Source organism: Nannospalax galili, unplaced genomic scaffold (assembly GCF_000622305.1).
Source record: "Nannospalax galili isolate Female #2095 unplaced genomic scaffold, S.galili_v1.0 scaffold787, whole genome shotgun sequence".
In the NCBI taxonomy this organism is placed as follows: domain Eukaryota; kingdom Metazoa; phylum Chordata; class Mammalia; order Rodentia; family Spalacidae; genus Nannospalax; species Nannospalax galili.
The window spans coordinates 250,261-273,883 of NW_008356318.1; the positions used below are offsets into that span (position 1 = coordinate 250,261).

The 23,623-nt window shown below is 38.0% G+C and overlaps 1 pseudogene; it reads left to right on the plus strand.

Moving 5' to 3' along the window:
• LOC103751166 overlaps nucleotides 1-9,834 on the plus strand; it is a 31,274-nt pseudogene extending 21,440 nt beyond the window's left edge.
• Nucleotides 9,835-23,623: the final 13,789 nt, after the last annotated feature.

Here is a 23,623-nt window from a genome sequence, read left to right on the forward strand (position 1 = left end):
AGTAAAGAAAGATGAAATCATGAAATTTGCAGGTAAATGGATGGAACTAGAATCTGTTATATTAAGTGAAGTAACACAATCTCAGAAAAAAAATCGACATATGTTCTCCCTCATATGTGGATCCTAGAACCAGACTCTAATAAATGAGTATGTATCCAGACATAATTACAGAAACCAGGATAATGGAAAAGAACCAGGGAGGTAAAGGAAAAAAAGAACCTGAAAGAGAAGAACAGTAGGAAACAGGCCTTAATAAGGGAGATATGGATAAAAATAGGGTTAGTTTAAGGGAGGGCAGAGGAAAGGGTGTACAAGGAACCTAGGGGATAAAGGGAAAGAAGGATGTCAAGAGAGGTAGGACTATATGAGAAGGGTATTATTAAGGGAGAAAGGGGGGAAATGAGGGCACCTTAATGGTGGAAACCATGATGAAGGGGTGAGACAATGTGAGAGATAAATAATGCCTACCTAGTTTTAAAAACCAGATGGAACCATATTAGGCCAACAACTTACTGACAAATTATACATACAACCAGATCACAGAATGTAATATATGTCTAGGCAAAGTTTATCTGAGAGTGTTTTGTGTTTGTCCAAGCTCTATCTACATGGTACATGGCAATTAAAAGTACCAGACTGGTGGAAGTAACTTTCTTGGATATTTAACAGCCATACTTTGAGGCATATACTAATTTGGTCAGAAGGACATAAAGGACAGTTTTTGGTTCTTGCCCTCCTAGGTCGACTAAGTTCTGGGGGACTATGAGCTTCTCTCAAAATGTCCTGTAACTGTGGTTGTTCACCTGTCCCCTTGATCAAGGAGGCCTTGGAGACCCGACCAGATAGACCTGAACCAGTGTCCAGTCTACAAAGAGGAGGGTCAACACATACTTCCAAGTGAAGCCAGCCGTGTTGGAGCAGGACCTTTGACTTGTCTTCACATGAGTGGAACTGGTAAAAGAAAGGAGCTAGGGGCTCCTCCAAAGCCCATGTTACCCCTGAGGAACAGATCCTCAAATGACCTTAAGAGTAAAAATAAATTGGTTTATCTGGGACAACTGTAGCGTCTTAAACACCCAAAAGGAAAGTATAACCAAAGACGATGCCAGACAGGAGATACCTTCCTTTCAGTTATTGGCCAGGGTGGCCCAAAAGAGTCCCAGACAGTAACCCAGCATAGAACTGGGAAAATGAACAGCAGACCCCAATCTTATATAAAGGAATATTGACAACTGATTGCTGCTAGATAGGGAACAGCTGATCTTCCTAAAAGAAGGATCTCTAGACAAGCTGACTAGATTCACCAGATGGACAAGCACTGGGGAATGGCTGGGGGTGCCAACAACACAGTGGACAGTAACAGGGATGACAGAGTGTATTTGCTCCAGTGTGTGGGAGGGGGGAGGGCATGGGAGGGTACCATTTGGGAAGTGGATTTATAGATGAATAAGATTGTGTGGAATGTTCTGTATGAGATACACACACAAAAACATCAACAAGTTTTTTAAAAAGACATATTTGAGGAGGAAGCACAAAAATTTACTTCATGTTAAATAGTAGAGGTGATAAACATTGCCAGTGAAATCTACCTGATGATTTTATATCCATACTCAGGTACTAAGGATCTGAGCATAACCGACTGTGACTAGTAATAATCAGATACATATACATTAAGGACACGTGTGCAAACATCTAAGTGTTAGTAGCATTAAAAATGTAGGAAACAGCAAATTTTAAAATGAAATGGAGATCTTTAAAGGGTAAAAACACATTCAATTTTAGGTCTTACAGGGTTTATACTGAGTTCACTATTGTACAACTGTATTAATTCAACCGTGAACCTAAAAATGTATAGCCACTATTGAAAGAAATGTATCCTTGCTCTGGAATGTGTTACTGAATATGCTTAAGCTGTAATGAAATGCTTCTTCTAATCATGTGGTTATTAAATTTTAAAAACTTTTTAATTAAAAAAATAATTCTTGAAAGCATAAAAATTTGCTCCTTAGTAGATGTGAAAAACATTAACATTGAAATCTACCTGATGACTTTATATCCATGCTCAGACACCAAAAACCTCAGAAAGTAACCAACTATGACTAGTAATAAGCAGATATATAGAGATTAGAAATGCATGTGCTGGGGCTGGAGAGATGGCTTAGCAGTTAAGAACACTGGTTGTTCTTGCAGAAGACCCAGATTCAAATCCCAGCAACCACATGGCAGCTAACAACTGTCTATAACTCCAGTCCCAGGGGATCCAACAGCCTCTTCTGATCTCCACGGGCACTGTACGACATGGGTGCACTTACCTACATGCAGACAATACACACATACACGTAAAATAAAAATAATAAAATTTAAAAAAATAAATGCATGTGCAAACATCTAAGTGTTAATTGCATTAAAAATGAATTTTTCTGTATGAAACTGTATATTTTAATAATTAAATGGAGAGCTTTTTTAAAAGGTTAAAACCTCGTTCAATTTTGTCTCATAGGTCTTATACTGAGTACAATATTGTATAACTGTATTAATTCAACTGTAAACCTAAAAATTACAGCCAATTTTGAAGATGCATCTTAGCTCTGGAAATTGTTATTGAATAGGTTGATGCTGTTACAATCAATTGCTTCTTCTAATTACATGGTTGTTAAATAAATTATTTTTTTAAAATATTACTACTGAACTTCAAGACACAGATTTACCACAGCTCAGTAATAGTAGGATACTTCAATACTCCACTGTCTCCAAATGTGATTTTTTAAAAGAAAAAAGTAAATTGGAACTACATTTCTCACTTTCATAAAAGTGAAATGTTTTGGAGTTGACTTTTGTGCAGACTGAAAGGTAAGGGTCAAGTTTCCTTTTTCTGCAAGTGGAGATCCAGTTTTGCCAACATCATTTGTTGAAGATGCTATCTTTCCTCCATTGTATGTTCTTAACACCTTTGCCAAATATCAGGTGGGTGAAATTACATGAACTCATGTTTGGGTCTTCTATTGTGTTCCGTTGATCTGTGTGTCTATTTTTGTGCCAGTTCCATGCTGTTTTTATGTTGTATGTTCTTAACACCTTTGTCAAATATCAGGTGGATGAAATTACATGAACTCATGTTTGGGTCTTCTATTGTGTTCCATTGATCTATGTGTCTATTTTTGTGCCAGTACCATGCTGTTTTTATGATTATAGCTCTGTAATATAATCTGAGATCTGGTATGGTAATCCCCCAACATTGTTCTTTTTGCCCAAGATTGTTTTATATATCCAAGTTCTTTTATGATTCCATATGAATTTTGTGATTATTTTGTCAAGCTCTGTGAAGAATGTTATGGGTATTTGACTGGGATTGCATTGAATCTATAAATTGCTTTTGGTAAGACAGTCATTGTCACAATATTGATTCTACCAATCCATGAGCATGGTAGGTCTTTCCATCTTCTAGTGTCTTCCTCTATCTCTTCCTTTAGCATTTTGAAATTTTCATTGTAGAGAATGAAATGTCTTTGGTTAGGTTTATTCCTAAATATTTCATTTTCTTAAGGCTGTTGAGAATGGGAGGGTTTCCTCAAGTGCTTTTTCTGATTGCTTACTATTGGCATATAGGAAGGCTACTGGTTTTTGTAATATGATTTTTTATCCTGTCACTTTACTGAAAGTATTAATCAATTCTAACAGTTTTCTAAAGGAATTTTTGAGATCTCTTATGTATAATATCATATCATCTGAAAATAGGGATAAATTGACCTCTTCTTTTCCAATTGGTACTCCTTTAATTTCCTTGTCTTATTGCTCTTGCAAGAGTTTCAAGCACTATATTGAACAGGAATGAAGATAGTGGACAACCTTATCTAGTTTCTGATTTTAAAGGGAATGTTTCCAGTTTTCCTCCATTTAGGATAATGTTGGCTATGAGTTTGTTGTATACAGCTTTGATTATGTTGAGGTATGCTCCCTCCAGACCAATGCCTTCTATGACTTTTAACATGAATGCATGTTGATTTTGTCAAATGCCTTTTCTGCAGCTATTGAGATGACCATGTGACTTTTGTCTTTAAGCCCATTTATATGTTTATTACATTTATTAGCTTACAAATGTTGAAGCATCCCTGCATCTCTGGAATAAAGCCGACTTGATCATGGTGGATGATCTTTTTGATGTGTGTCTGTATGCAGTTTGAAAGTATTTTATTGAGCATCTTTGCATCTATGTTCATTAATGATATGGGTCTGTACTTTTCTTTTTTGTTGTATCATTACCTGGCTTTGGTATTAGAGTGATACTGGATTCATAGAAGGAGTTTGGGAATTCTCCCTCTGTTTCTATCTTTGTGAATAATTTAAGTAGTACTGCTTGTAGATTTTCTTTGAATATCTGGTAGAATTCTGCTGTAAATCCATCTGGACCTGGACTTTTTTTTAATCATGAGGTTTTGTATTACAGTTTCAATTTCCTTATTTGTTATGGGTCTGTCTAGGCTGTTGATCTCTTGGTTTAACTTCGATGGTGACCATGATTTTAGAAATTCATCTATTTCTTTTAGGTTTTCAAATTTAATGGAGTGTGGATTTTTAAAGTATTCCCTTACAATGTTTTTTATTTTTTATGTGTCTTTTGTGATGTTTCCCCTTTCCTCTCTGTTTTTTTATTTGGATTTGCTCTTTTTTTTTTTTTTTTTTTTTTTTTTTTTGGTTAACTGGGCTAAGCATCTGTCTATCTTGTTTAACCTTTCAAAGAACCAGCTCTTAGATTCGTTTATGTTTTTTATATTCTCTTTGTTTCCGTTTCATTAGTTTCTGCTCTGAGTTTTGTTATTTCTTCTTGTCTACTAGGTTTGAGGTTGGTTTGTTCTTGCCTTTCCAGAAGCTTGAGTTGTACTGTCAAGTTGTTTACCTGTGCTCTTTCTGATTTTTTAATCTAGACACTGAAAGCTCTAAACTTCCCTCTTAGGACTGCTTTTACAGTGTCCCAGAGGTTTTATTGTGTTGTGTTCCCATTTTCATTTTGTTCCAGGAATACTTTTATTTCTTTCTTAATTTCTTCTTTGACCCATTCATGATTCGAGAGTGTGTTGTTTAATCTCCATGAGTTAGTTTATTTACTAGAGCTTCTTTTGCTTATTCACTGCTGGTGAGAATGCAAACACCTGCAACCCCTACAGAAAACAGTGTGAAGAACCCTCAATAAACTAAAAATGAATCTACCATATGTTCCAGTGATACCACTCCTTGGCATATACCCAAAGGACTCATTACTGTAGAAATACCTGTACATCCATGTTTGTTGCTGCTCTCATCACAATAGCTAAGAAGTGGAAACAACCTAAATGTCCATCAACTGATAAATGGTTAATGAAAATGTGGTACATCTGCTGAATGGAATTCTACTCAGTAGTAAGAAAAGATGAAATTTACAGGTAAATGGATGGAGCTAGATAGTGTTATACTAAGTGAAGTAACACAAACACAGAAAAGCAAGTGATGATGTATGTATACTCATTTGTAGAGTATAGCACCAATCCCTTTATGTGACTATATAAATTCTGATGTAACACCAGACCCAGGTAAAGGCAATGGATACATGGAGGTAAAGGAAAAGAAACAACCTGAAAGGAGGCTAGTAGGGAAGAGATGTTACCTGAGGGAGGTGGGAAAAGTGTGAGTGATCAGCAGGGAAGAGAGGAGGGAGAGACACACAAGGTGTGGGGGAGGGAGTAAACTCAGGAAAGGAAAGATGATGGGGTCTGGGAGGTATTGGGGGAGGGTGTGGATAACAGGGGCACAGTGACTTGGGAGAGAAGGAGAATGGAAGCAGGTGGGAGAAAAAAGACTGGAGATGAGTGACTCTCGGGGAGGCTAGGAAACCTAGAGGGAAAAGTGATGCCCTAGAAACCCTATGAGAAATGCATATAGAGTATCTGAATGTTAATGCATATGTACACCTGGGAGCTGCTTGGCAGGAAACTCAGTGCCATATAGAAGAGACCTCCCTTAGAGTGACAAGGATGCCATACAGCACTAATCAAAGAAGGTTCTTTTTACAGAAGATGGAGGCTACTTCAGAGTTGCACATCTGGTCAGATACAGAGAGCATACTCCTGGAAGATGCCCAGTATTAGGTGACACATCTGCAGTCAAATCTCTACAACTAAGGGTCATGGAACACACTGGAATAAGGGGTATAGAGAGGGCTAATGAACCACTCAACTCTCACCAGTGAGGTTACCATGTATATCACAGTGTGATGCATGCAGAAGGCCACAACTGGCCAAGTTTTAGAGAATAAGAGACTGTAGAGTATAGGATGGGAATCCTATATGGAACCTCACCCACCCATGGCTCAGGGCCCATTGAAGGAGAGGAGGCAGAAAGATTGTAAGAGCCAGGGCTGGTTCGTGAATGAATGAGGTGGAAACTTCCAGGCCCTTGAAGGCTTGCTCATGTGAGCCTGCAGCAGCAGTGGCATGGGACCCATGTCAGCTCAATTAAACAAGAGCCCAAAGGAGAGGTGAGAAATAGGTGGCAGGCCAACACTAGATTGAGAACTATTTGAGACTGATTGCTGCTGGGTGAGGGAGAGTATGACTTACATACGATCACTAGATGAGCTGACTAGACTCCAGTGGATGCATTTACACTGAAGGACATTTGGGTACAAACACCTGAATGACTAGGACTCAGCATGTATGGCAGAGTGCATAGGGTTGGGTGGGGGTATAGGGGAAGGCATGGATGTGGGAGGGGTCTGGATTTGAGTGGGAAATGTATGAAATTTATAAGTTCAATAAAAAAAATTAAGGCTAAAAAAATGTGAAATCTGGAAACTTTGATAATATATACTACTAATGTGATCATAAAGATAAGGCTCACTTAACTACTGGTGGGGAAGAAAAATTACAATCATTACAGAGATCTGGCAGTATCTAAAGAACAGATTTGTTCCTGACTCTGAAAGCCCACTTCTAAGAACTTATTCCAAATATAAACCACAAAGAAATGATGGGCATAAAGCTATTTCTTACAGAACTATTTGTAATAACTACAGACTAAAGAAACTGTCTCAACTAATATAAGACTGGTTGAATAAACCAAAAGCCATTTCCACAATGGGAGATAAGACAAATACAGAAAATATATGAAATGTCTCTAGCTATGAGTATGAAACAGTATCAAATCTACAAAGTTAAAAAGAGAAATTTGAAGAAAAAATCTCCATGTGTATCACCATGTGTATAGTAACTAAGGAGAAAAAGTGTGTATTGGCATGGTGCCTTTGAAACAGAACAAAAATCCAAAAAGCAAAGAAAAAAAGAAAAGTCTACCTTCAGGAGAAAATAAGGAACAAGCAAAAGGAGACAAAAATAAGGCAAGACTTTTCCAAATAGATCTTGCTTTGTACATATGATGTTGATACTATAGACATAATTTACATAATTATAAAATAAAACTTTTTCCTACAAGAACTTCCTAGTTTATTGGGGGAAATAATATATATTCTACAGACTGAAGCAATCACTGGAAAAGAAAACACAGGGTCAGCTGTTTGGTAAAAGTGTGCAAGCCTAACAACCTGAGTTCAATCCTCCTGGATTCAATCACCCTGAGTTCAATCCTAGGCTCCCATGGTGGAAGGAGAGAACAAACTTCAGAAAGTTGTCTTCTGTCCTTCACAGATGTGCTGTGGCACACCTGTACCCACACTCATACACATACACACGCACACACACACACACACACACAAATAAATTATAAAGCAAAACTAATAAATAAACAAAAGACTGTAATGAGTTAGCATTAGCAGCACAGTGGCATTGTCTGAAGAGGTTTTAGAATGCAGCATCTGGGACCCACACACCTAGCAGAATATGGACTAAAAGTTGAAAATATACAAAAGGAGCTGCAAGGCAAAAACAGAATACTAAATTGTTTTCAGTAGCTATACCTTTCGTAATATTGTTGGTACTGTTACAATTGAGTAAGCATGTATGTGTTTATGAGAACCAGAATGTTTGCTGGGAATATAAGGAGAATGAAATATAAGATTAAGGGGGTTAAGTAAAATCTTTATGTTCCTGAATTTGAATTGAAATAGCTAACATAAATTATGTACTTTGAGCACATCAAGATGGCCACTGCCTGCAGCACTCAGCCTGGCTCCCTCCAGGCCACCTCAGCAGGCCCAGTTGCTGCAGGTCACCCTGTACTGGGCCCCAGCAGCTGTGGATGTGGTTCCTGAGCTCAGACTCTGGACAAGGAAGGTCAATGACAAATCAAGACCTTTGGTATTTAGGAAAACTATGTTTAACTCTACTGACATCAAGTTTTCTGTTAAGTCATAGCTTCTCTGGGCCTGTGAAATTCACCATAGAGTATCACACTTGTCACAGTGAGTACTCAGCTGGAGATGTCCCAAAAACATGAACTTTGTGTTGATGAAGACTTCTGTGCTTATTTCAAGAACATTGACTGTTGGACAACAAAAAATGAAAACTTAGATTGCAAGGGCAATTGACAGGTGTTTCCCTCATTAAACAATAAAGAACTGAGAGGAATCAGAAATGTTTCAAGCCAGGAAGGCTCAAGGGAAGTCATAACCAGGACACAGAGAGACAGCTTTCATATCTTTATTGTCTCTATTAAAACGAAAAAAAAAAAGATGCAAACTGGAATTTGAATGTTTCTCTATCGTGGGGCCTCATGGATATATCTCTGCATCAGACTAGCCTCTAATGATTTTCTTTGGGGCGGGGGTCATTGAGCAGGGCCTCCCTGTAGCCCCAGCTGGCCTGGAGCTCACTATGTAGACCAGTCTGGCCTTGAACTCACAGAGATCCACCTGCCTCTGCTTCCCAAGTGCTGGGATTAAAGGCTTGCACCACCATGCCCAGCTTCCTCTAATAATGTTTTACACAGTGCTATGTATTGTTTACATACTATATGGTGTCTTCTGACTGATGTGGCCTGCCTGTTCCTGGATAGACATATTAAGAATTCAGTTCTGGATTGCAGCTACTATTTCCTAGGAATACTTGGAAAAAGCAGGGTTTTTTTATAATGATTACTAAAACATCAACAACACTGGACTGTCAATCCAAGGTTTACTGATATTTGCTGAGTTGATAGCTATGATTAAGAGGACATTGGCTCACCTCCTTGTAATCACTGAGAGCTTGGGCTATGGCATTGTGAAGCCTGGTCTAGGAACAGTCATGTACCGGGTGGTTGGACTGGGGCTGCTTTACTTTATCATTGCAGCCACTGAAGGCTGATGCAAGTCATGAGGCCAATGATTCTGATATTGTTCTTCTGGCCAGCCTTCCTCTCTCTGCTTGACTCACACTTGTGCTGATGTAATTTTGTAAGTTTGGCACACTATGAAGACACTAAGTCTTAAAAAAAAAAAGTGAAGTTTGTGTGGACAACTCAGACATTTAGAACTGCAAAATGCCAATCAGACTGGTTGGAGCACTGAGCTGATGATGCATTTTGGAGCTTCCTTTTTTCACTTACGTTTATTGTGATAATGTTTTTATGGAAATTATCAGCAACTAATCAAAAGTATGCCTTCATGCCCTTAATAGATGATTCTGATGATGAAGTTGAAGAATTCATGGTAAAAACTAAGAATTTAACTGAAAGAATAAAATTAAGAGCCTCAAAAACAGTTTCAAATGGAATAGCTAAACCTACCTCTGATAATTTCAATGTAGATTTGAAGTGGGTGTCTCTTCATTCACAGTCGTAAAGCTTCCAGTGTTGGCAGATTCTGATGAGGAAATTATGACCAGAACTGAAATTGCTAAGAAAATGCTGTCTTCAGAAAAGATAATGTGACTGGAACCTGTAGAAATTAAATCAGGTCAATGGTAAAGAACTGTCTTTCAAGACTAAAGGAGAGCTTTGTTGTGATTTAACATAGCAAGTTTTTATTATGTTGTCTTAGAACTCTCTGTATTAAAATGAAGAATTCAGGTGGTAGAAGAGTCCCACCTCAGGTGGTAGGAGGGGGGCCCTACCCCTCATCAAGCCGACTTTAAATGTCAATTTAGTTGCCATTAAATCGCTTGAATTTGGAAATAATCTGAGAAGTGTTAACAAAAACTATGTGTATACAAATGCCTGTTTGGTGACAGCAGCAGGCATATGGAATTGGGTTTGTTCTCTTTTCTCTGGAAAATTGGACCACTCTAGAAAATTTTCCTTAATAATGAAAAGGTCTGTATGAATATCCCCTGAACACTCCTCTCTACCTGCTCTTGAGATGTGATTCTTCAAAGGCTGGAATAGCGGTGTCTCCATCTTTTCTGTGATCATCTTCTTTGACTTTTATACTGAAGTGATTTACTGTTGGAACATGAACATGTTTATGTGTTAAATTTTGCCTCTTTTATTTTCGTTCTGCACAGAGCTCTTGTTTGTAAATTCTACATTCACAGCAAGTCACAGAGTTAGGTCTCCTCTGAGCTCAGGAGAACACAAGTGCACAAAGAGAGAAGTCTTGAGGAACACTTCCAAAGATTTGCTCTGCCACTGTCCCCTCCCTCCCTCAGGCCATGGGTACATGTGTACATGGGTACACTCTGCTGTGACCCCTGGCTACATGGCTCCCCCACAGCACTATCTACTCAGTCAGCTGGGAGACCCATTCCTCCAGAGCCATGTGAGAACTAGAACTGTATCATTTACATGCTCTTGGCACTTTCTGTTTCACAATAAAAGCATATTTAACTACAAAAACAAATAAATAAAAACTTTAAATTATAAAGAAATTAATTACTTTTTCATTTTTAACACACATGACTCAGCTTTATTATTGAAAAGAGGAAACCATGATTAATAGATAATGCTTTCTAAATGCTGTTTTCCACAGCAAAGAACCAGTGCCCTCTGAGAAAGGGAGGACTCAAGGAACACAGCAGAAAATGGACAAGATGATCCTAGAACATTTTGCCAAATGAAAAATGCAAACATCATCAAAGACTACTCAAGGCATTCAAAACTTTCAAGAGTACACTTGACCATCTTTCTAATCAGAGAACATAAAAAGAATAACTTCAATAGACAGGAAAATTAAACATCCCAAAATTTATGAGAACATAATGACACTAAAAAATACAGTATTGCTGACCTTAAGTTACCAGCTTAATTTCTCCGTGTCTTATGTCTCAAGTATGGGGTGTCTTAGCATCAAGTTCTGGAGTGTAACCAAGAACAACTGCAATAGTCTATATTGTGTTTGGGGATGTCTATAGGACCCTACTGACCAACAGCTTATAGAGAGGTAACCCATACCTGGTACTTGGTACTGGGCTTTTTGTTGGTAGCCTATGACATCTGGGAGACATATTGGCTAGATTTCATAGTACTAGAAGGTGCTATGCACACTACTGGGGGAATAAAATTCAACAGTCTTACCAGTTGTGAACCTTGTAAGCTTCAATAATGACCAGCCTGGGAAGATATGGCCATTGGTTCAAGAGTGGCATGAATGTTTTTGAGAGTAACCAACAACTGTCAGATTGGAGTCTAAGATTCACTCCAAAAGACAGAACTCATGCTTAGTAGAGTTTTTTATTATTTTATTTATTATTTTTATTTTATGTGTATGAATATATTGCCTGCATGTGTGTAAGTGTACCCGTGTAGTGTAATGCCTGCAGAGGTTGGAAGAAGGCATCAGATCACCTGGAACTAACTGGAATTATGGATGGTTGTTAGCCACCATATGGGTGCTGGGAATCGAACCTGGGTCCTCTGTAAGAGCAGTCGGTGCTGTTAACTGCTGAGTCATCTCTCCAAGCCCGGTACTATTTTTTTTTATTTTATTCATGCAATTTTTAAAAAATATTTTATTGAGTTTTTGTTAATTTCATACAATAGCTCTTAATTTCTTAATTTAGAGGCCCCCATCCATGTCTCCCATACCCCCCACTGGATATAATGCATTCTATCATATATTTTAAGTCCTCTTTCAGCCAAACACTTGTACCCAGATGTCCTTTGGTACAAGGTCATCTACTCAAGTCCAGTCAACCTAAATATATGTTAAAGATTATCTACTCTCCGTCACCCAGCAGTAATCAGTGGCCAATCAGGCTAGGGCTAGTCAGTCACCCATTTTCCTTGTTCTACTCTGGGCCCTTGTCTGATTGAGGTGACGTGGGTCTTATATACCACACCACCACTGCTGCACATCACATGAGCAACTTCCAGTGGCCTGAAAGCCTCTGTTTCCCTATGTTCATCAACCAACCATGGTGCTTACAATATTTCCACCTCCTCTTCTGCAATGGTCTCTGAGTCGTGGGTAGGATTAACTGGGCCAAGTATCCATGACTCAGTAGGTCATGGTCCATAGGGGAGGACTTATTAGAAACGGACATAGCATCAAACTATATCCTAAATATTGATCTTTATATCCAGGGACTAGTGCATCTCTCAACCCTCATAAAAGAAGCTTTTTTGGCAGTAGATAATGATTGATACAGGAACCCATAACTGGCCAAGGAATACAGAATAAGAGATTGTGAAATATTTAGCACTACATGGGACATCTACAACACACACATACACATACACACAAACACACACACACACACACACACACACACACACACACCTTCCAAAGGCTGAGAGATCATCCCAGAAAAAGAAGGCAGAATGATTGTAAGAGTTAGAGGTAGTAGAGGACTGCCGTGAAAGTGTTTTCTGGTCATGACAGGGTCATTGCACACATGAACTCACAGAAGCCGTAATGGCATGAAAGATTAAGTGCATCAAAATCCCAACAGAAATTGGGGGAAGAGCTCACAGAGTTCCAACCTTAGCTGAAGAACTATTGGCAACTGATAGATGCTGGGGGAAGGAGAGTCCGTGTTCTTCCAATACGGGCTCCTGATAGGTTGTTCATGCTTCAGTGGATGCCCCTACACATGCACATAGTGTCAGCACTAAGTCAATTCAGTGCATTTTAAAGAGGAGCACATGAAGTTGGGAGAAAAAGTGGTGGAGGGATATAAGAGGAGCTGGAGAGGAGGGAGTTGGGATGGATTTGATCAAAATACATTATATCCATGTATGAAATTCTCAATCAATTTTTAAAGGAAATGAACTTATTATTTTGAAAAATCAATAAAATCTAACCTTTTCTGCATCAACCTTTTTGTATTTATGGATCACTAATTAGTTGTTCAGAGGAAATTCCTTTTCTAGAAATAGTACAGGTAATAAATTTAAAATGGAATATTAAAATCACATCATTTTGTCTCCTAATTAAATAACATACTCAGCCCATGATTATCAATAAAGGCTAATATCAACCAAAGAAAGATATCCAGATATCATGCATCCCCCATAGTATATGCCAAGGAAATTTTCATGTAAGAAGAAGAAAAATGTTAAATTTGGTCAAGCCTCTAAATCTAGTAATTTACAGAAAAAGAACTTGAGAGCAAGGAAAAACAAGTTAAAACCATAGAGAGGCAATCACGCAAAGTGATATACTATAGGAAAATTTCCAAAATAAATGGATATGGGAAAGTAAAAGAGAGCCTGAGAGGGAAATATCAATTAAAGTGAAATTCAGATGAGATACTTTTAACTTGTTGCCATTTGCAGACTTTATTTAAGCACTGATTTGAATAAAATTTAAAAATGCAAAAAGATTAAGAGCTCATTGGGAATATTTGAACAGTGAATACTTCATGTCATTAAATTTTAGGAGACAGAACAGCATAGTGATTATATTTTCATAGGCCTTTATATTTAGAAATAAACCTAAAATGAGTACAAAATAAATTATATGACATGAGGACTACTACTAACAGACAAGATGAGTTTGGTCATTTTGTTATGATAATAATGAGAACAGGAAATTGAAATTGGTTAGGCAGATTAGGGTAAAAAGTCCCCAAAAGAGCCAGGTATGAGGGCTCAAGCCTTTAATGCCAGCATTTGGGAGATAAAGGCAGGTGGAATCTCTGTGAGTTCGAAGCCAGTCTGATTTAGACAGTGAGTTCAAGGTCAGCCCAGGCTTCACAGTGAAATTCTATCTCAATAAAAAAAGAAATTTAAGACCCCCAAAATAAGAATGACCAGTTTCCTTCTTGGCTAATGCCCTTGGAGCACTGGCAGACTTGTCCTTGATTGATACCAGAGATGCCAGAAGTGTAAAGCCAAAAATATCTCTTACTCCACCATGGTCAAAGGGTAGGGGTGCCAGGAAAGGGTCTTGTTTTATCCTTATCTCTTTTCCTAAAGGCATATTCCATTTATGGAAATCAAACTGAGGATGTAACCAAGATCTCAGGGACCTGAAAACTTGCACTGGGAACTGGACTGACTACCTCATCTCCTTCTCCCTTCCTCCATTTATTAACCCCACGGTAGTGATGCGCCACTGTATCCCACTCAGGGACCCCCTCCGGCTGTACAGGAACTCTGCCTTCTTTCTCTTTCCTAAGTTCCTTATGGAAAATACTTCTTTCCAAAATGTACCCTCTATGGTCCATGAATTTCATTCTTTAAATTCACAAAACAAGAACCCAGCCAGGCATGGTGGGCACGCCTTTAATCCCAACACTTGGGAGGCAGAGGCAGGTGGATCTTTATAAGTTCGAGGCCAGCCTGGTCTACATAGCAAGTTCCAGGCCAGCTGGGGCTACAGGGAGACCCTGTCTCAAAAACACATACACAAAAAAAAAGTCTCTGGCTTGAGGAGGTGGCATTGGTGGTCACTGAGTTTCTATGACCCTAGCATCTCACACTAAGCAACATATCCAAGAAAGTTTCTATCAGTCTCAAAAATAACCTGATACTTCAATATCAATAATAGCCATTAAAATAGGCTGAGCCCTGGGTGGGTGAAGTTTAGTAAAGGAATCTTGTCCAAAGACCAGCATTCTGCAGATCCTTACCCTCTACGTTTTGGCCATTTCTGACCTTTTGTGTTCATGGCCCTCTGTTGCATGAGGGAGCTTCATTAATGAGAATTAAGAGATTCATTAATTAAACTTCACCCACGCAGGGCTCAGGGACCATTGAGGAAGAGGGTACATAAAGAGTGTAAGAGTCAGGAGGAGGTTCATGACCATATGGAAACACAGTCCTAAGAGCTCCTAGGAACCTGCTCATATGATTCTATGGCAGTGGTGTCAGCATATACAAGTCCCATGCAAACTTAGGCAGACAAAAACTCAGCATATAACTGGGGAAATGAACAGCAGACCCCAATCTTAGCTCAAGTAATATTGGCAACTGATTAGTGGTAGGTGAGCAAGAGCTGATCTTCCTAAACAAGGCACTCTAGATAGGGTGACTAGACCTCAGTGAATGAACTTGTATTGGGGAACATCTGGAGACACTGACTTAACACAATGGACCTTAATAAGGATGACAGAGTATATGGGTTCCAGTGGGGGTGGCTATCAGAGGGTGCTGGTGGAGACGAGGGTGTAAAGATGATTAAAATTGAGATATTCTGTATGAAATATATGAAAATTAAATTTAAATCCTTTTTTTAAATTAAAAAAGAAAACCACAAGAGAAAGTTTATTATACTGATGGAATAGGAGTGCCCACTGCAGACTACAGAAGGCTCAACTTTCAAATACCTTAATACCAAAAAGATAGAAAAGATACAGAATCAGTGATGGTTCATCAGAAAAACAAATCATGTTAAATAGATCAAATAGAGCATTTACTATAAGGAAGCTTTACAAAATGTTCAGAAGGCTAAGGATTTAGAAAATACAAATAAGAACTTCATACACTACTACGATTCCTTGAGCCAAAATAAGCTAGGAAATGGGGTGGAATAAGAAAATGAGGTTCCAAAGCACGTTGATTTCTAACACTACCAGAGTTTGTGTTCCTACTGAGTTCTCTGTCATCCTTGCCTGAACTACCAAAATCCATTGGGACTGTGGTCATTCCTAGCCTTACTGCAGATACCACTGAGATCACAAGGTTCACCTTTACCACTGCTGGAAGCATAATGCTGCCTTGTAATATTACCACTGCCACCAGACGCAGAGGCTATGCCACCATTCCCATCTTTGGCTCCCATACATGCCTCCTATCAGTCAAACCTACCTGCGAGCTATCAGCAAGAGACTAGAAATGGAATTTGCCAGTGTAGTCCTTTGGTTACTCAACATTCATTCTCTGTCTCATATCCCTATTCAGTTTCCTTATAATAAATTGCATAAACATAAACTTGAGAGCTGAAATCTGAGCAGAAGCCATGAGATTCAGCACTGAGTTGACTTCAAACACTTGAGTCTACAAAAGCATAACAGTTGACCTGAAATAGCAGCTCTACATGATGTCCAATTCCAATGACCACTGAACCAGATTCATGGGTTAAATCACTATGTCATCCACCAGTATTTATAATAATGATTCTCTTGTGCATAGTGGCTCACACCTGAGATCCCAGCACTCAGGACACTGAGACAGGGGAATGGTGAGGAATTCTTGACCAGCCTGGACTATAGAAATATATGTATCTGCATAAGTGAAACAAAACAAAAAACAGAAAAATCAAATCAAATAACTTAATAATATACTATAAAATATAATTTGGCCTTTAACAGAACAGAAATTTGGGAGGTTTTCTCCCAATAGACTAAAAATAGTTTCCTACTGTACTAATTAACTTGTCTCATTGCTGCAACAAAATACTTGACAAAAGAAATTTAAGAAGGAAAGAGTATTTTGGCTTACAGTACCAAGAGATACAGTCCATCATGGCAGGGAAGGTATGGCAACAGGGAACAGGAGGTGGCTGGTCATGTGTTCACACTCACCAGAAAGCAATGAATTCTTGTTCTCAGCTGACTTTCTCCTTTTCATTCAGTCCAGGACCCCAGCCCGTAGGAAGGTATGATTCACATTTACGGCAGGTCTTCTCACTTTATTTTACCTAATCTAGATAATCTCTCACTGGCAATCAAGAGTTGTGTTTCCTACCCTATTAACAGGCAATCAAGATTAGCCACCACACCTACCAACCTATTTATTTGATTGATACTAATTCCACCAGTTAATCATGTCTGAAACAATTTAAGTATCTCAGGGCTATAGTGGCTATACCAGTATGTGTGTGCATACCTGTTTGTGTGTGTGTGTGTGTGTGTGTGTGTGTGTGTGTGTGTGTGTTATAGTAACTACACCAAAGTATGTATTTTTGCTACAGTTTTTAAACCAATAATCAGTAAAATATTCTCCAAAACTTGGAAGGTTTTATAAGAAATCAGTTATTATATTGCCAAAGGCTTATATGAATAGTCCCAGCTCTTTGCTGGTAAATATACTATAATTTTGCTAGTCTGGATTTTTATGGTGATCTCTAGCTTTTATATAGCCCATATTTAAAACATAGCCTGGATTACTAAGCATCAACACTGATACCACAATATCTCATAAAATTATGATTATATTGCAGAAAATTATAATCATACAATAGAAATTTTGGATTCTTTAATATATACCGAGAAAAATTCAATTTATTTTTAAAATCATCATGTTTGATGCAGCAGGACAGCTTCCAATACATAAAATGCCATCTACCAGGTGTAAATGTAAAATGATTCCCTATTTTCTGAAATCCTCATTCATCCATTGTATAAAATATCATGCTTCATGCTGTTTTACATTATGTAAAATAAACAATGAATCCAGACTCCAGCTTTTAATGCCTGAGGTGTGAAATTAGTTCTCTACCAAGTATGTTTTTGATTGCCAGAGATTTAAAGCATTCAGAAATGTGTCAGTCTGAGACATTTCTTCAGTTCAGTTATGAGAAATAAGAAGTAATCTAGACATTTAAAAGAAGAGAATGAGATTGTCATAGGTGCACTGGGTGATGACTTTGCACACCCTCTTTGGTATTCATCACATTTTACGCACACTGCTAGCTCTAGAAATAGTTTGCATACTTAGTTTTCTTAATTTTTCCTTTGAGGCTTTTTACACTGCAGTTATCACAAATCCTCCATTACAAGATCATCTTGTTTACAAAAGTATAATCTCAAAAAACATTTGCATCTCTAATGTAATTAAGTACTTGTTCACATGATAATGTGTCCTGCCTAAGCTTCTAATTGCAAGTTTTCATTTCCATACAATGATTAGAAATATTTTCTAGCTAACAAAATGCTTTGGGGACTTATGAGCTAAAATGGTGGAACAAAATTGTTGCATAAGATTTCCTCTCCCAACATTCAGTGAAACAAAAAAATAGCAAAACCCAGGAAAATTCAACAATAACAAGTGAGTAATCCAATGCCAGGAACTTCAAAAAACAGCAACCAATAGAGGAAAAAATGCTGAGATACTGGGCAGAGAGAGAAATGTTTTGCCAGGAGGCAAGGAACTACTTCCCCATCCCTCTCAGGGGGCAGATATGAATCATGAAATCCAAAACTCCTAATCTTCCAAATCCGGGTTGACTAGGACTGATGATGTTTTAGTGGAAGAAAATAGAGCAAGCTTCAGGAAAGAAATCGGTTAAGTCTGGTAAATGAACAATGAAGCAGAGAAGCTGCCTCCCTCTGATGGAAGAAAAGACTGTATGGTCTACATACTTAAGAATTGGGTGTATTCATTCTTATTCCCTCAGTAAGGATAGGACATGCACCCAGCTTGTTTCAGGGAACTCTAGTGTGGGGTGTCATACCAAAATTCAGAAATAAGAACCAAGCCTCAGTCTTCTAACAAACACTGTACAGAACATAGCACAAATGTCTTCCCAATTCTCCTCCCTCTGCTACAGAAGACATAGGAAATAAATAGCCATCAGATTTAACAAGGTGGAAAATACAAGTCTCTAATAGATCAGAAGTCATCACACAAATTAAAGTTTTGGAAAAAGATGTACAAAATCACATACAAGCAGACACACATGCATGCACTTACACCCACACCCTGCATGAGGAAAGAGAGAAAGAAAGGAGAGTGAAGATAAAAGAAAATAAGTGTGGATTACATAAAGAATTGTTAAAGAACCCAACTTTGGAAGAACACATGACTGCCAGGAGAAAACCCCCAACAGTTTCTAAATTAACAAGTTCAAGAAAAATAGGTTTGAAATATTTGAAGATTAGAATAAAGTAAGAGAGAATGTGGATTGGTCAGAATAACAAGGATTCTCCAGAGAAACAGAACACACACACACACACATACACGCACGCATGCACATACACACGTACACACTGAGTAGGCAAGCAGTAAAGCTCACACAATTGTAGGGACTGGTTAGTCTTAAATTTGCAGAGCAGGCTGGAAACTCTAGTAGGAATTGACATGGTTCTCTTGAATACAAAGGCAGACTCTAGAGATTTATCTTCTCTGTTGTCATTCAACAGAAGATTCAATCAGATAATCAACATCAATCTTGTTTTCTTAAATTGTCTAATTTACATTAATTCCATCCAAATATACCTTTCCAGAAACATCTAGCTTTGTGTGTGATTGAACACTGGTCTACCACAACCTACCAAAGTAGACACATAAGGTTAGACAAGAGTGAGAGCAAGTTTAAGGGATTAAAGGATAAAAGCAACCTAAAAAAGACAACAGAGGAGTCTGAACTATAAGAATCATACAGCTAATAAAAATATTACTAACATGGACAAAATGTTTACAAAATCAAGTATATTAAAGCAGTAAAAGTAAATAAAATATGATAAACAGAAGTTACTCCAAAATCAGAGTAGTCATATAAAAAAAATGTTTGAGTATTGTCCTATCACACAAAGCAAACATCACCAGTTGAAGATGTGTTTTGAAAAGTTTCCAAATTCATGTTGTTTAAGATAGTCTGAAAGACTCCCAAAATAATACAGGCTGTTGCCACAGTCCTTGATTGCCTCCCAAAACTCAAAGGTAAGACCCTATTGTTCAAGACAGGACATAAGTCAGACACTTATGTCCATTGGAGCAATGGAGCTGGAACTGACCTGGAAGCCTCCACCCTGAAGACTAGCTCTCATAGTTTCAGAGGATATTATGCAAGCTTCTAAGAGAGAAAATCAATTAATGGTGAAACCTCAGCTGTAAAGCCTAATAACCCCAATAGTGACCAGCACAGCAAACTATTTCTATTGGTACAGTACTGGTACTTCTTTTAATGTGTATGACTGTATTGCCTGAATGTCTGTAAGTGCACCCATGTCTTACAATGTCCACAGAGATCAGAAGAGGGTGACAAATTACCTTGGAACTGGAGTTAAGGATGGTTGTTAGCCACCATGTAAATGCTAGGAATCAAATCAGGGTCCTCTGTAAGAGCTGCCAGTGCTCTTTACCTCTGAACCAATGTCTCCAGTCCAGTAGTGACACTTTTATCTAGGGAGTAATTAACAGTTACCTGATTAGATGTAAAACATGTTCAGTGGGAGGCAACTCATGTATGGTACTGTAAACATAGGCAAATATACATGGCTGGAGAGGTCATAGATCCTAGAGACAATCCTATATCTGTCACATCCCAACTAACTTAATTTCTTACTGTATACTAAATATGCACCTTTATATTTACAGACAAATATACTACTCACAACTTATCAAAGAAGCTTCTTTTTTGCTACAGATCGAGGCTATTACAGAGTTCCACAACTGGTCATACACAGAGAGTATATGTCTGAGAGATTCCCAGTCCTAAGTGACACATCTACAGTGAAATTTCTACACCTAAGGCTCATGGAACATAGAGGAACAGGGGATAGAAAGAATACTAATACATCCCTCAACTCTCACCAATGAAGCTTCCTCACACAACAGAGTGCGATACACACAGAAGCCCACAACTGGCTAAGTTTTAGAGAACAAAAAAAGACTATATATTTTGTGTCCCTGGATAAGGTTCCTATATTAAACTTCACCTACCCACGGTTCAGGGATCATTGTGGAAGAGGAGGTGGAAAGATTGTAATGGCCAAGGTTGGTGCATAAACATAAGGAAACAGGTTTTCTGGCCACTGAGAACTAATCACTTGAATTTGCAGTAATGGTGACAGCATCCACAAGACCCATGCCAGTTCAATCAGACAAAGATCCAGAATAGAATGAGGGAAATGGGCAGCAGGCCCCAACTCTAGCAGAACTATTGGGCAACTGATAACTGCTGGGAGACAAAGAGGAGATCTTCTTTAAGGGAGTAACTCTATGTAGGCTGACTAGACTCCAGTAGATAAACTTGTCCTGAGGGACCTCTAGGTACAAATGCTTGACCAGATAGGACTTAACATATATGACAGAATGCATGAAATCTATTTCAGGGAGGAAATGGGAGCAGGTACAGGGGGATCTAAATTTGATTAAGATCTATTATATGAAATGCACAAAAGTTCACTAAAAGTATTTAAAATAAAATAAAAATATGTTTAAAAAGCCATTTAAGCCATACAATTCACAAAGTGATATTATGATACATTTTGAAGGGGGAGAATAGAAAGTTGTTTAGATTTCCTTATATATTATTGATAAAGAATCTCTGGAGGAGTACAGATTAAGCATGTTGGTAATATGAGCTCTTGAATCTTTTTACTCAGTATCTTTCCAATGACACTCTATAGTCTTTCTGAACAGTTTTTTTTTATTTTATGTGTATGAGTGTATTGCCTGCATGTATGTGAGTGCATCTGTGTTGTACAATGATGCGGAGGTGAAAAGGCAGCTTTGTATTCCCCTGGAACTAGAATTAAGGATATTTGAACCAGTCAAAGCAATGTTTTCAATTTAGTTATTACTCAAATATCTACGAATCTAAGTAGGGACTACAACCAAGCAAAATTGTGTATAGGTAAAGTATATAGAGAGATATAATTTCTCTTTGAGTTCAGAGAGGAGACACTAAAATGCACAAAAAGAAAGAAATATCTAAATCTTTAACTATAATCATTAAGTGATTACAGCCTATTACCTTTCTTCGACTTCAAGGAAAACACTTTTATTTGGGGGGTAATCAAAGGCTGTATAATTGGAATTGAGGCCCATTCAATGAGAGGTACTGAAACATAGCAAAATACACAAGACTGGAGAGGCCATAGATCCTAGATTAAAAACTACTTTTGCCACCTCCCTAGAGCAATGTAATTTCTTACTTCATTCTGAATATGTATCCTCATATTTACAGACAAGTGTACCTCTCACCACTCATCAAAGACGCTTCTTTTTGCAACAGATTGAAACTATTACACAGTTACACAACTGGTCAAATGCTGAGAATAAGTGTCTGTGAGATGCTTAGCCCTAAGCGACACATCTTCAGCGAACCTCTACACATAGTATGAATGCATCTCTCAATAGAAACTCACAGTTCACCAATGTGCAGAGAACAAGAGGCTGCATTTATCCATGAATAGGACACCTGTTTCAAACCTCTGTCTTCCAAGGCTCAGGTATCATTGTGGAAGAAGCGATGGAAAGATTGTAAGAACCAGAGGCAGTGGATGACCACAAGGAAACAGTTTTCCAGACAGTTGGTCAGTTACTCATAGGAATTCATATCAATGGTGAGAGCATGCACAAATCCATATAAGCTCAAACCAGGAAAAAAAAATCCCAGGATAGACATGAGAAAGTGGGTAGGAAATCTCAACCTAATATAAGGAACTTTTGGCAACTAATGGCTGCTGGTAGGGGGAGTAACAATCTCTTACAGGGGTGGCATTCTTGGTAGATTAACCAGGCTCCAGTGGCTGGAACCATGCTGAAGGACATTTGGGGAAACAAATCAGATTCTGTAGGCCATATTATAATATATAAATATATGCTATATATTCATATATAATAGAGTACATTAAATTGGGTTGGGGTGCAGTAAAGGGAGATACAGATGGGGAGGGGATCTAACTACTATATTGTCATATTTTGAATTAGTTTGAAAGAGAAAGAAGTAGAAAAATACTGTATTATTTATGCTTCTTCCACTTTAGACTCAAAAATTAATTTTTAAATCAATGCTCCAAAGTTAAGACTCAAAAGAACTACTAGCAAAAAACACCAGGTCACATCATCCCTCAAACACTATATCTTCACTTAATATATCACATTTAAATAGAACAAAGGTGCTCTTGCATAGGAATGTGGGCTGACTCACAACTGGGAACAGCTTCTCTCTATATTTTTTTTTCTTCAAATGATAGTGGGATTTTTTATGAATTCATTAAGGAGAGACATAGTGAATCATTTCAGTAAAACTAAGCCTATCCTCAGAAAGTGTGGGTACCTCCACGTGGTCATTAATGAGATGACCACAAAGAGATGTAGACGGAATAACTGATTTAGATCACTAAGAAGGTCAAGTTGAATGCAACAGTATTTTGTAACCCTATTAGTCATTCAAAGATAAACACACTCCCTTAATCAAATGTAATTCAGTTACCACTGTAAGTCTGTGTTTTAATAACCATAGCCAAAATGTCAGCTGAAACACACACACACACACACACACACACACACACACGCACACTCAGGGTTTTTACAGTTTCTTCAAAACATCATTCAGTGAATTAAATAGAATTCTTACATGTTTTATTCCAAATGTCTTTGTGTGTCATTGTTTTTATGTACGCGTGTGTGTGTGTGTGTGTGTGTGTGTGTGTGTGTGTGTGTGTGT